Source organism: Rhinopithecus roxellana, chromosome 7 (assembly GCF_007565055.1).
Source record: "Rhinopithecus roxellana isolate Shanxi Qingling chromosome 7, ASM756505v1, whole genome shotgun sequence".
Taxonomy (NCBI): domain Eukaryota; kingdom Metazoa; phylum Chordata; class Mammalia; order Primates; family Cercopithecidae; genus Rhinopithecus; species Rhinopithecus roxellana.
The window spans coordinates 25,941,437-25,952,678 of NC_044555.1; the positions used below are offsets into that span (position 1 = coordinate 25,941,437).

The 11,242-nt window shown below is 38.3% G+C and overlaps 1 pseudogene; it reads left to right on the forward strand.

The window, feature by feature from the left end:
- The first annotated feature begins 446 nt into the window (after positions 1–446).
- Positions 447–1,764, forward strand: LOC104678809 (annotated as a pseudogene).
- Positions 1,765–11,242: the final 9,478 nt, after the last annotated feature.

The window sequence follows — 11,242 nt, forward strand, 5'->3', positions numbered from 1 at the left end:
GGCTGAGGCAGGGAGAATTGCTTGAACCCTGTAGGAGGAGGTTGCAGTGAGCTGAGATCGCGCCACTGTACTCCAGACTGGGCGACAGTGCGAGACTCCGCACCAAAAACAAACAAACAAACAAACAAACAAAAAACAACAAAATTCTAGCTAGGGCAGAGCTGGTGGGGACCGAGCGAGTGCCTCAGACTCCTTCTCCTCTCCTCGCCCGGCCTCGTGGTCTTCTCCCAGCAGCCAGACAGGAACTATATAATCCCGGAAGTTCCGGGGCTTTGCTGTGTGGGATAAACAGCAATGGCGAGGCTGCTGCTCCCTGAACAACAGCCACAGCATTAGGAGCAGGAGCGGCAGCAGCAGCGGCCTCCCTGACCCGGGTCCCCGCAGTCACCGCCTCATCCCCTGGGGCGGACTGTGGGGGCGGTGGCCGCGACGGCAGCCACGGCAGCGATGGCTGGGCAGCCATGGCAGCGGTGGCACGGCAGCCATGGCAGCGGTGGCACAGCTGGACTAAACAGGTCACCTGCAGGTATTTTATGCATGGGGTTTGTAAGGACGGAGGTAACTGTGGATACTCGCATGACCTCTCTGACAGTCCGTATGGTGTAGTGTGCAAATATTTTCAGCAAGGGTAGTGTGTTTATGGTGACCGCTGCAGATATGAACATAGCAAGCCATTGAAACAGGAAGAAGCAACTGCTACAGAGCGAACTACAAAGTCATCCCTTGCTGCTTCCTCAAGTCTCTCATCCATAGGTGAAATGAATACAAGCGAAGATGAGTGAAGAAATTCAAACTTTGCAACTGTAGGAGCAGGTTCAGAGGACTGGGTGAATGCTATTGAGTTTGTTCCTGGGCAACCCTACTGTGGTCTTACGGGGCCTTCCTGCACTGAAGCACCCCTGCAGGGCCCAATGAGTGACCAAGGAAGAATCAGAGGAAAAGCAAATTGCCTTGGAAACAAAGAAGCAGCTGTGCCCCCATGCTGTGGTGGGAGAGTGCTGATATGGGGATAACTGTGTGTATCTCCACGGAGATTCATGCGACATGTCACAGGTCCTGCATCCAATGGATGCTACCCAGAGATCACAGCATGTAAAATCGTGCATTGAGGCACATGAGAAAGACATAGAGCTCTCATTTGCTGTGCAGCACAGCGAAGACATGGTGTGCGGGATCTGCATGGAGGTGGTCTATGAGAAAGCCAACCCCAGCGACTGCTGCTTTGCGGTCCTCTCCATCTGCAACCACACCTACTGTCTCAAGTGCATTTGCACATGGAGGAGGGCTAAGCAATTTGAGAGCAAGATCATAAAGTCCTGCCCAGAATGCCAGATCACATCTAACTTTGTCATTCCAAGTGAGTACTGGGTGGAGGAGAAAGAAGAGAAGCAGAAACTCTTCAGAAATACAAAGAGACAATGAGCAACAAAGCCTGCAGGTATTTTGATGAAGGATGTGGTAGCTGCCCATTTGGAGGGAACTGTTTTTACAGGCCTGGGTAAAGAGGAGAGAGGAGCCACAGAGACAGAAAGTGGAAACATTAAGCAGATATGGGGCCCAACAAAGGAACCACTTCTGGGAACTAATTGAGGAAAGAGAGAACAGCAACCCCTTTGACTATGAAGAAGAGGTTGTCATCTTTGAGCTGGGTGAGATGTTGCTTATGCTTTTGGCTTCAGGTGGGGACGACGAACTGACAGACTGAAGATTGGTGGGAGTTGTTTCATGATGAGCTGGAAGATTTCTTATGACTTGGATCTATAGCAACCATGTGTGGCATGTGAACTGGTCTGCTAACCCCAGACAGCAGCTGTCCTCTGTGGTGGTGTGGCAGTGCCTGTGTTCTCTCCCAGGTAAGCCTGTCAACTCCAGGTGCTGTCATAAGAGTTTTTACCCAGGGCCTGTCTGTCTTCTCAACCCCTCACCTTTCCCTGAGGAGCGTGTTGTTTTCCCTGTTGAAAAATGTTACAAAAATAAGTCTTAAAGTTAGTTTTTTGTAACAAGAATTTAACTGTCAGACAGTTAGTGTAGATGTGTTGCATCATCTGTTTTTCAACCAGATTGTGTTTATAGACTTTTCACACACTCATTTTGAGGACCCCAGGTTCAAAAGTAAAAGTAGTGGCCTTGCTTTGTGGTCCAAGAATAGGAGGGATGGGTGAAGGGACCTAAGCTGGCCAATAGCCTTTTGCTCCAGACATGGGACATAGATTCTTGAGGTTTCTGGTAAAATCTGCACTTCTATATTTTTATATCCGTTCCCTACCCTGTAATCCCTACCATGTGCACTTGTTCTGTGGTTTTGGTCTCTTGTTTAATTGCACACAAGTAATACTGCTGGGTAACCAGAACCAGGTGCGAATGTGTTGAGATTTCTATTGTTTTGCATGATAGGAAAATTGAGAAAGGATACATATAAAAGATATAGAGGCATAATATCAATGGAAAGTTGGAAGTTGACTCCCAAGGGCTGACATGGTGTGTGTGAGTGTGGGTGTGTGATAAGCTTCTCATCCCTGCATAGATACAGTATTCTTAGCCTTAGCAGAAAAACTTGGTTTAGTGGTTTAAGCCTTGTGTGGCAGACAGATCTTCAAGGACAAAGCAGTATATTGGTAGTTGTCAATAAAGCAGTGCTATCTCTGTCTGTATATAGATAAATGGGGTTAGCCATAGAGGTTAAAACTACCTGTTTATCCTATATATTAACAAAAACTGGGTCTTGGATACACAGTTGTATTTAATGTTTTACAATCTAGCCTTTCCAGTACAGGCACTTTCTGAAAAACCTTCGTCCTTATTTGGGGCATTTTGTTGTCGGGTTTTTGTGTTTGCTTTTGTGGGTATTTGCCTCATTCCATCCCTGAGCTTTCAGGTAGACAGATATGATTCAAAACTCTGTTCTAAGGTGTTTATTGTATTGGGTAATGGGTTTCCAATAATAAGTCATACTTTTCCACTGAAGGGGAGGGCTCAGGAATCCATAAGACCAGCTAAAGTTAAGTTGTTGGAATAATTTGTTGATTGGAAATTTTACTTTTGTGTTTTGTCGCTCTGTTTCCTGAAAATGATTCGGGATGCTCCTGGTTTGTCCATCTACTGCTTTGATTCCTTGGATCCCCCCGTTCTTTCACTTTATGAAAAACAAATAATTGTTGCAGAGGTCTTTGTATTTTGGAGCTGCCCTTTTGTAAGTGCTTCTCCCAAATGAAACAATTAAAAAGAAGTCTAGCTAGCAGCCTATTAATCTTTTCTATCCTTTCAAAGAAAACCGTTTTTATTTTGTTGATTGTATTTATTTATTTTGCTCCCCATTTTATTTAGTTCTGCTCTGATTTTAGTTATTTCTTTTCTTCTGCTAGCTTTGAGTTTAGTGCTTTTCCGAGTTTGTAGTCCCTTTAGGTGTTACATTAGGTTGTTAATTTGAGATATTTCTATCTTCTTGATGTAGACAGTAAGCACTATACTTTTGCCACATCCTTGGGGTTTTGGTGTGTTGTGTCTCTGTTTTCATTTGTTTCAAAGTTATTTTTTATTTCTGCCTTGATTTTGTTGTTTCTCCTACATTCATTCAGGAGCAAGTTATTTAGTTTTCATGTATCTGTATGGTTTTGAGAGTTCCCGTCAGTATTGATTTCTATTTTTATTCCACTGTGATCTGAGAACATGCTTGCTATGATTTTGATTTTTTAAAATTTGCTGTGACTTGCCTTTTGACGCATATGTGGTCAATCTTAGAGTATGTTACATGTGGAAATGAGGTCTGGTTGTTGGGTGGAATATTCTGTAAATGTATATTAGGCCCAACTGGTCAAGTGTCAAATTTAAGTCCAGAATTTGTTAGTTTTCTGTCTTGATGATCTCTCTAATACTTTCAGTGGGGTATGGAAGCCCCCCATTGTTACTGTGTGGCTGTCTAAGTCTTTTCCTAAGATTAGTAGTGATTGTTTTATAAATCTGGGTGCTCCAATGTTGGCTGCATATATATTTAGGATAGTTATGGTGGGAACAGGCCCCCCCAAATCTGGCAATAAACTGGCCCCAAAACTGGCCATAAACAAAATCTCTGCAGCACTGTGACATGTTCGTGATGGCCATTATGCTTATGCTGGAAGGTTGTGATTTTACCGGAATGTGGGCAAGGAACACCTCGCCCACCCAGGGCGGAAAACTGCTTAAAGGCGTTCTTAAACCACAAACAATAGCATGAGTGATCTGTGCCTTAAGGTCATGCTACTGCTGCAGATAACTAGCCAGACCCATCCCTTTATTTTGGCCCATCCCTTTGTTTCCCATAAGAAATACTTTTAGTTAATCTATAATCTATAGAAAAAATGCTTATCACTGGCTTACTGTTAATAAATACGTGGGTAAATGTCTGTTCGAGGCTCTCAGCTCTGAAGGCTGTGAGACCCCTGATTTCCCACTCCACACTTCTATATTTCTGTGTGTGTGTCTTTAATTCCTCTAGCCCCGCTGGGTTAGGGTCTCCCCGACTGAGCTGGTCTTGGCAAGTTAAATCTTGAGTCACACACTTTATCATTATGTAATGCTGTTCTTTGTCCTTTTTTACTGTTGTTGGTTTAAAGTCTGTTTTATGTGATACAAAAATAATGACCCCTGCTGTTTTTTTATTTCTAATTGCATGATAGATCTTTCTCTATCCCTTTAAACTGTGCCAGTAGGTGTCATTACATGTGACATATGTCTCTTGAACACAGCAGAAGGTTCAGTCTTGTTTTCTTATCTAATTTGCCACTCCATGACTTTTAAGTGGAGGATTTAGGTCATTTACACTCAAGCTTCATATTGATATGTAAGGTTTTTTTCCTGTTGTGGTATTCTTAGCTAGTTGCTTTTTGGTCTTGATTGTGTAGTTGCTTTATAGGGTCTGTGGGTTATGTACTTATGTGTGCTTTTGTGGTAACAAGTATTATTCTTTCATTAACATGCTTAGAATTCCCTTAAGCATCTCTTGTAGAGCCAGTCTGGTGGTGATGAATTCTCTTAGTGATTGCTCGTCTGGCAAAGATTTTATTTCTCCTTTGTTTATGAAGCTTAGTTTAGCAGGGTGTGAAATTCTTGACTGGAATTTCTTTTCTTCAAAAATGTTGAAAATAGACCCCTAATCTATTCTGGCTTATATGGTTTCTGCTGAGAAGTCTACTGTTAGTCTCATGGGATTCCCTTTATGGGTAATATGACTCTTTAGCTGCCTTTAAGATTTTTTATTTTGTGCTGACCTTGGAAACTGATGACTCTGTGCCTTGGGGATAGTCATCTTGTATAGTATCTCACAGGAGTTCTCTTTATTTCTTTTATCTGCATGTGGACCTCTCTAGTAAGATTGGGGAAATTTTCCTGGGTTATATTCTCAAATGTGTTTTCTAAGTTGTTTACTTTATCTTCTGTTCTCTCAGGAATGCTAATGAATTGAAGGTTAGATCACCCTGCATAATCCTATATTTCTCAAAGGCTTTTCTAAACAAATTGTATTTTAGGTACAGGGATACATGTGCAGGATTGTTATATAGGTAAATTGCACGTCATGGAGGTTGGGTGTACACATCGTTTCATTACCCAAGTAATAAGCATAGTACCTGATAGGCAGTTTTTGATCCACAGCTTCCTCCCACCCTCCACTGTCAAGTAGGTGCTGGTGTCTGTTGTTCTCTTCTTTGTATTCACATGTACTCAATGTTTAGCTCCCACTTGTAATAGAGAACATGTGCTATTTGGTTTTTTGCTCCTACATTAGTTTGCTTAGGATAATGAACTCCAGTTCCATTCATGTTGCTGCGAAGGGCATGCTCTTGTTCTTTTTTATGGCTGTGTGGTATGCCATGGTGTATATGTACCACATTATTTTTATCCTGTCAGCATTGCTAGGCATTTAGGTTGAATTCATGTCTTTGTGATTGTGAATAGTGCAATGATGAACATACACATTCATGTGTCTTTATGGTAGAACAGCTTATATTCCTTTGTGTATTTGCCCAATAATTGAATTGCTGGGCCAAATGATAGTTCTATTTTAAGGTATTTGATAAATCTCCAGACTGCTTTCTACAATAACTGAACTAATTTACATTCCCACCAGCAGTGTATAAGCATCCCCATTTCTCTGCAACCTCACAAGCATCTGTTGTTGTTTTTTTAATAGCCCTTCTGATGGGTGTCAAACATGGTATGTTTTACCATTTCATGTCAAGCATGGAATGTATTACCATTTCTTTGTGTCATCTCTGATTTGCTTCAGCAGTATTTTATAGTTCTCCTTGTAGAGATCTTTAACCTCCCTGGTTAGCTGTATTCCTAGCTATTTTATTCTTTTGTGGCTGTTGTGAATGGGATTGTTTTCTTGATTTGGCTCTCAGCTTGGAGATTGTTGGTGTACAGCTTATTAATAATAATTGTTTTAAATTTCTGATCGTACAATTCCAACATCACTACCATATCTGAGTGTGGTTTTGATGCTTGCTCTGTCTGTTTAAATTGTGTATTTTGACTTTTATTATACCTTGTAACTTTTTTTAACAGCTAGACAGAAGGTACTGGACAAAAAGAACCCTGGTAAGTGTTTTTTCAGTGGTTTGATGGTAAAGTGTGGGGGGAAGGGAAGTGGTCCATGGTTCTATAAATTAGGTCTTAGCCTGTGTTTCTAAAATGTGAACCTCACCAATGCTTCTCAATCCCTTGTCCCTGGAATGGGATGGCTAGAGTAATACTGAGTTTGATTTTTTTTCTTTCCTTCTGTGGAAGCCTCCAGGGGGCTAGATTTGGGTATTTTCTTCTCCCAGGTCAGTTAGACTCTGATAAAATGCTAATAGTTTAGGCTCTGGTAAGATAGTTTCTCTTTAGGGCAGGCCTTATTATGAAAAACAAAGTACTCTGGCATATTAAAAAATGGTTTCTTTTTTCCTCTCCTTTTCAGAAGCATGGGACAATTTTTTCCCCAATATTCACTGTGAGAATCTGTGAGGTAAACTCATAAGTGTGTTTCCCCATTATTAGACATATCCCCAGAGTTTTTACTCCCAGCCTTGGCCACTTGAAGCCTCCAGTAATTTGTCAATTACAGTTCAGGTTTTTCTACCCTGGTACTGGTTCATGTTGAGGTTCTGCTTTGAGGTTTTTGCTCCAGTAAATTATGATTCTCTGTATTCATCTGTCTGCCTCTCTGATTTGGGGGACAGTAATTTTCCCTTTGATTTCACTTTTCTGACAGTTAAAAAGAGTTATTTGCTTTTCAGTTTGATCAGCCTATAATTTGTTGTTAAGGTGAAGTGACAACCTCCAAACTCCTTACATGCCAAACAGAAACTGGAAATTACCCATTCTCTTTTATGACCACACAGTACTCCACTGTATGTATGTATAGTCTATGTCTAATCACTTTCCCATGTGTGTGCATTTAGGTTGTTTCTAATGCTTTGCAATTGAAACTATTCCACAATGAATAACCTTGATCATTTGCATTTTTACATTGTTGGAAATTTAATTTCTGGATAGATCTATAAAATGAAATTTTTAGATTAAAATATAAAGGCATATGTAGCTTCATTAGGTATTGTTAAATTTATCTCTAGAAAAATTTTGACAATTTGCATTCCTGCTAGCAAAGGATAAGAGTGGCTTTTTCCCCTGGTCTCAACAACAGAATGTCTTTTTGTATTTTTAAAATTTTCCAGCTTGATAGGTGAGGAATGAAGAAAGTTTGAATGTTTTTTGTATGTTGTAGGTTAATGTTTACATATTTATGTGAATTATCTATAAACTTTCCCCTATTTTTCTCTCAGGTATTTGGTACTTTGCCCCTCAATTGTGTGTGTTTGTGTGTGTGTATGTATGTATGTACATATGTAAGTGTATGTGTGTGTATATATATAGTCACACATGTGTATACATATATATGTATATTCACACATATATATATACATAAGTATATATATAACGTATATTAGCCCTTTGTGTTTGGGATATGTTGCAAATATGTTTTCCCCATTATAAGTTTTCCTTTGACTTATCTTCATTTTCATACAAACAGTTTCTGTTTTATTTGCAATTTTATCAATATTTTCTGCTATGACCTCCAAACTTTCATTCAATATGAAATATTTGGAATGTCTTTGTGTACATGAAACTTAAAGAAGATATGACCTAAGTTTTCTTTTAGTATGTTGTCATTTTTTTTCAGTTAGACCTCTAAATCATTTGGCATAAAGTGTTGTTTGTATTGTAAGATATAGAACAATTTTTTCTTTTTCCAAGTTTCTATGCAGTTGTCTCAGTGAAACAATAAAAATCCATTTTTTTCTAGTGATTTGATTTTCTTTAGTGATTTGATTTGCCACTGTTATTATCCACTAAATATTCACATCTACTTAGACCTGTTTTTGGACTTTCTATTCTGTTATACTTATCTATTTGCTCTTCCATCTACCAGTATGTCACTCTTTTAATTATAGAGGCTTCTATGTATGTTTTATTGTTGATGATGATGTTCCCTAGTCATATTGTCTCAGTTTATTTTATTATTTTATTTTTTATTCAACTCATCTCAGTATAAATTATTTTATGTTTACATATCTAATGGACCCTAAATATTGCATTGAAAGTTGAATTTAGGATAAGTTCCTGACAGCGTCTTGTTTTCTTGCCTTTGAGTCTTCTTTTTTTTCCTTGAAAGTAGAATGCAGCAAAAAAAAAAAAAAAAAAAAAAAAAAAAATGGGTTCAATTTGGTTGGGTTTCAATTTAATGAAAGTTTTGTCGTACCTGCTTAATGGGTTAATAAAAGCAACTTTAGCACTAGGAAAAAAATTATTTTTTTGTCTCAGTTTTTTGTGTTCTTTCTTGCTTGTTTTCATATATGAACTTAAAGGTCAATTTTAATGATACTGCAAATTCTTGGCATTTTTATTAGGATTCCAGTTGTGTTTTAAATTTTTCCTCATACTTTTTGCAGATTTCTCATTAAATATACTTATAGGTAATCTTATTTAAAATTATTTTACATGAGATATTCTCTACTGTATTTTTTCAATCAATAATAGTTTATTTTAATTTTATGTCAGAAAGTTTCAACAGCAAAAATTTTAACATGTGGTGTTAGAAATGTTCTCATAAGATCAAATTTATTGTAAACATGTGTTTACACTTTGTGTTGAAATCCACTTAAACTTGCATTTTACTTTAGTTTTAATTTTTGAAACACCAATATTTTAATTTACTTATTTAAATTATTTTATAAATGTCAACTTCTATTTTAGATTCAGGGGTACATATGTAGGTTTGTTACACTGGTATATTGTGTGATACTGAGGTTTGGGGTTATAATTGATCTTATCACCCAAGTAGTGAGCATAGTACCCAATAGGTAGTTTTTCAATTCTTCCACTCCTCCCTGCTCCGGCCTTATGGAGTCCCCAGTGTTTATTGTTCCCATCTGTGTCCATGTGTCCCAAATCTTTAGCTCCCACTGATAAATGTGAAGATGGAGTATTTGGTTTTCTGTTCCTGTGTTAGTTCACTTTGGATAATGACCTCCAGCTGCATCCATGTTGCTGCAGAGGACACGATTTCATTCTTTTTTATGGTACATATTTTCCATGGTATATATGTACCACATTTTCTTTACCTAATCCACCATTAATGGTCATTTAAGCTAATTCCGTGTCTTTGCTATTGTGAATACTACTGCTATAAACATACAAGTGCATACGTCTTTTGGTGGAATGATTTATTTTCCTTTGGGTGTATACTCACCAATGGGATTGCTATGTTGAATTGGTAATTCTGTTTTAAGTCCTTTGAGAAATCTCCAAATTGCTTTCCACAGTGGCTGAACTAATTTACATTCTCACCAACAGTGTGTAAGAGTTCCTTTTGCTCCACAGTCTCACCACCATCTATTATTTTTTGACTTTTTAGTAATAGCCATTGCAATGGATGTGAGATGATATCTCATTGATTTTTTTTTTTTTCTTAAACTTTTATTTTAGATTCAGAGGTACATGTGCAGGTTTCTCATATAGGTAAACTCATGTCACGGGAGTTTGTTGTACAGATTATTTTGTCACCCAGGTACTAAGCCTAGTACCCAATAGTCATATTTTTCTGATTCTCTCCCTCCTTCCAACCTCCACCCTCAAGGAGACGCCTGTGTCTGTTTTTTTCCCTTTGTGTCCATGTATGTTCATCATTTAGCTCCCACTCATACGTGAGAACATGTGGTATTCAGTTTTCCGTTCCTGCATTAGTTTGCTAAGGATGATGGCATTCAGCCCCAATTATCATTAATTGCCAAGGACATGATCTCATTCTTTTTTATGGCAGCATAGTATTCCATGGTGTATATTACAACATTTTCTTTATCTGGTCTACCATTGATGGGCATTTAGGTTGATTCCATGTCTTTGCTATTGTAAATATTGCTGCATTGAACATACACATACATGTGTCCTTATGATACAATGATTTATATTTTGGGTGGTATATACCCAGAAATGAGATTGCTGGGTTGAATGGTAGTCCTGTTTTTAGTTCTTTAAGGAATTGCCACACTGCTTTCCACAATGGTTGAACAAACTTGCACTCCTGCCAACATTGTATAAGTGTTTCCTTTTCTCTACAACCTCACCAGCATCTGTTATTTTTTGACTTTTTAGTAATAGCATTCTGACTGGTGTGAGATAATATCTCATTGTGGTTTTGATTTTCATTTTGCTTATAATCAGTGATACTGAGCTTTTTCTTATGCTTGTTGGCTGCATGTATGTCTTTTAAAAGGGGTCTGTTCATATCCTTTGTGCACTTTGTGTGGTTGTGTGTGTGTGTGTGTGTGAGCAACAAGGCTGTTTATTTCACCTGGGTGTAGGTGGGCTGAGTCTGAAAATGGAGTCAGCCCCTTTGTGCACTTTTTAATGGGGTTGCCTGTTTTCTTCTTATAAATATGTTTAAGTTATTTATAGATGCTAGATATTAGACATTTGTCAGATGCATAGTTTGCAAATATTTTCTCCCATTGTGTAGGCTGTCTGCTTACTCTGTTGATAGTTTCTTTTACTGTGAAGAAGCTCTTTAGTTTAATTAGATTCCATTTGCCAATTTTTGCTTTTGTTGCAATTACTTTTGGTGTCTTTATCATGAAATCTTTGCCAGTTGCTATGTTCAGATTGGTATTGCCTAGGTTGTTTTTGAGGGTTTTTATAGTTTTGAGTTTTACATTTATTAATCCATCTT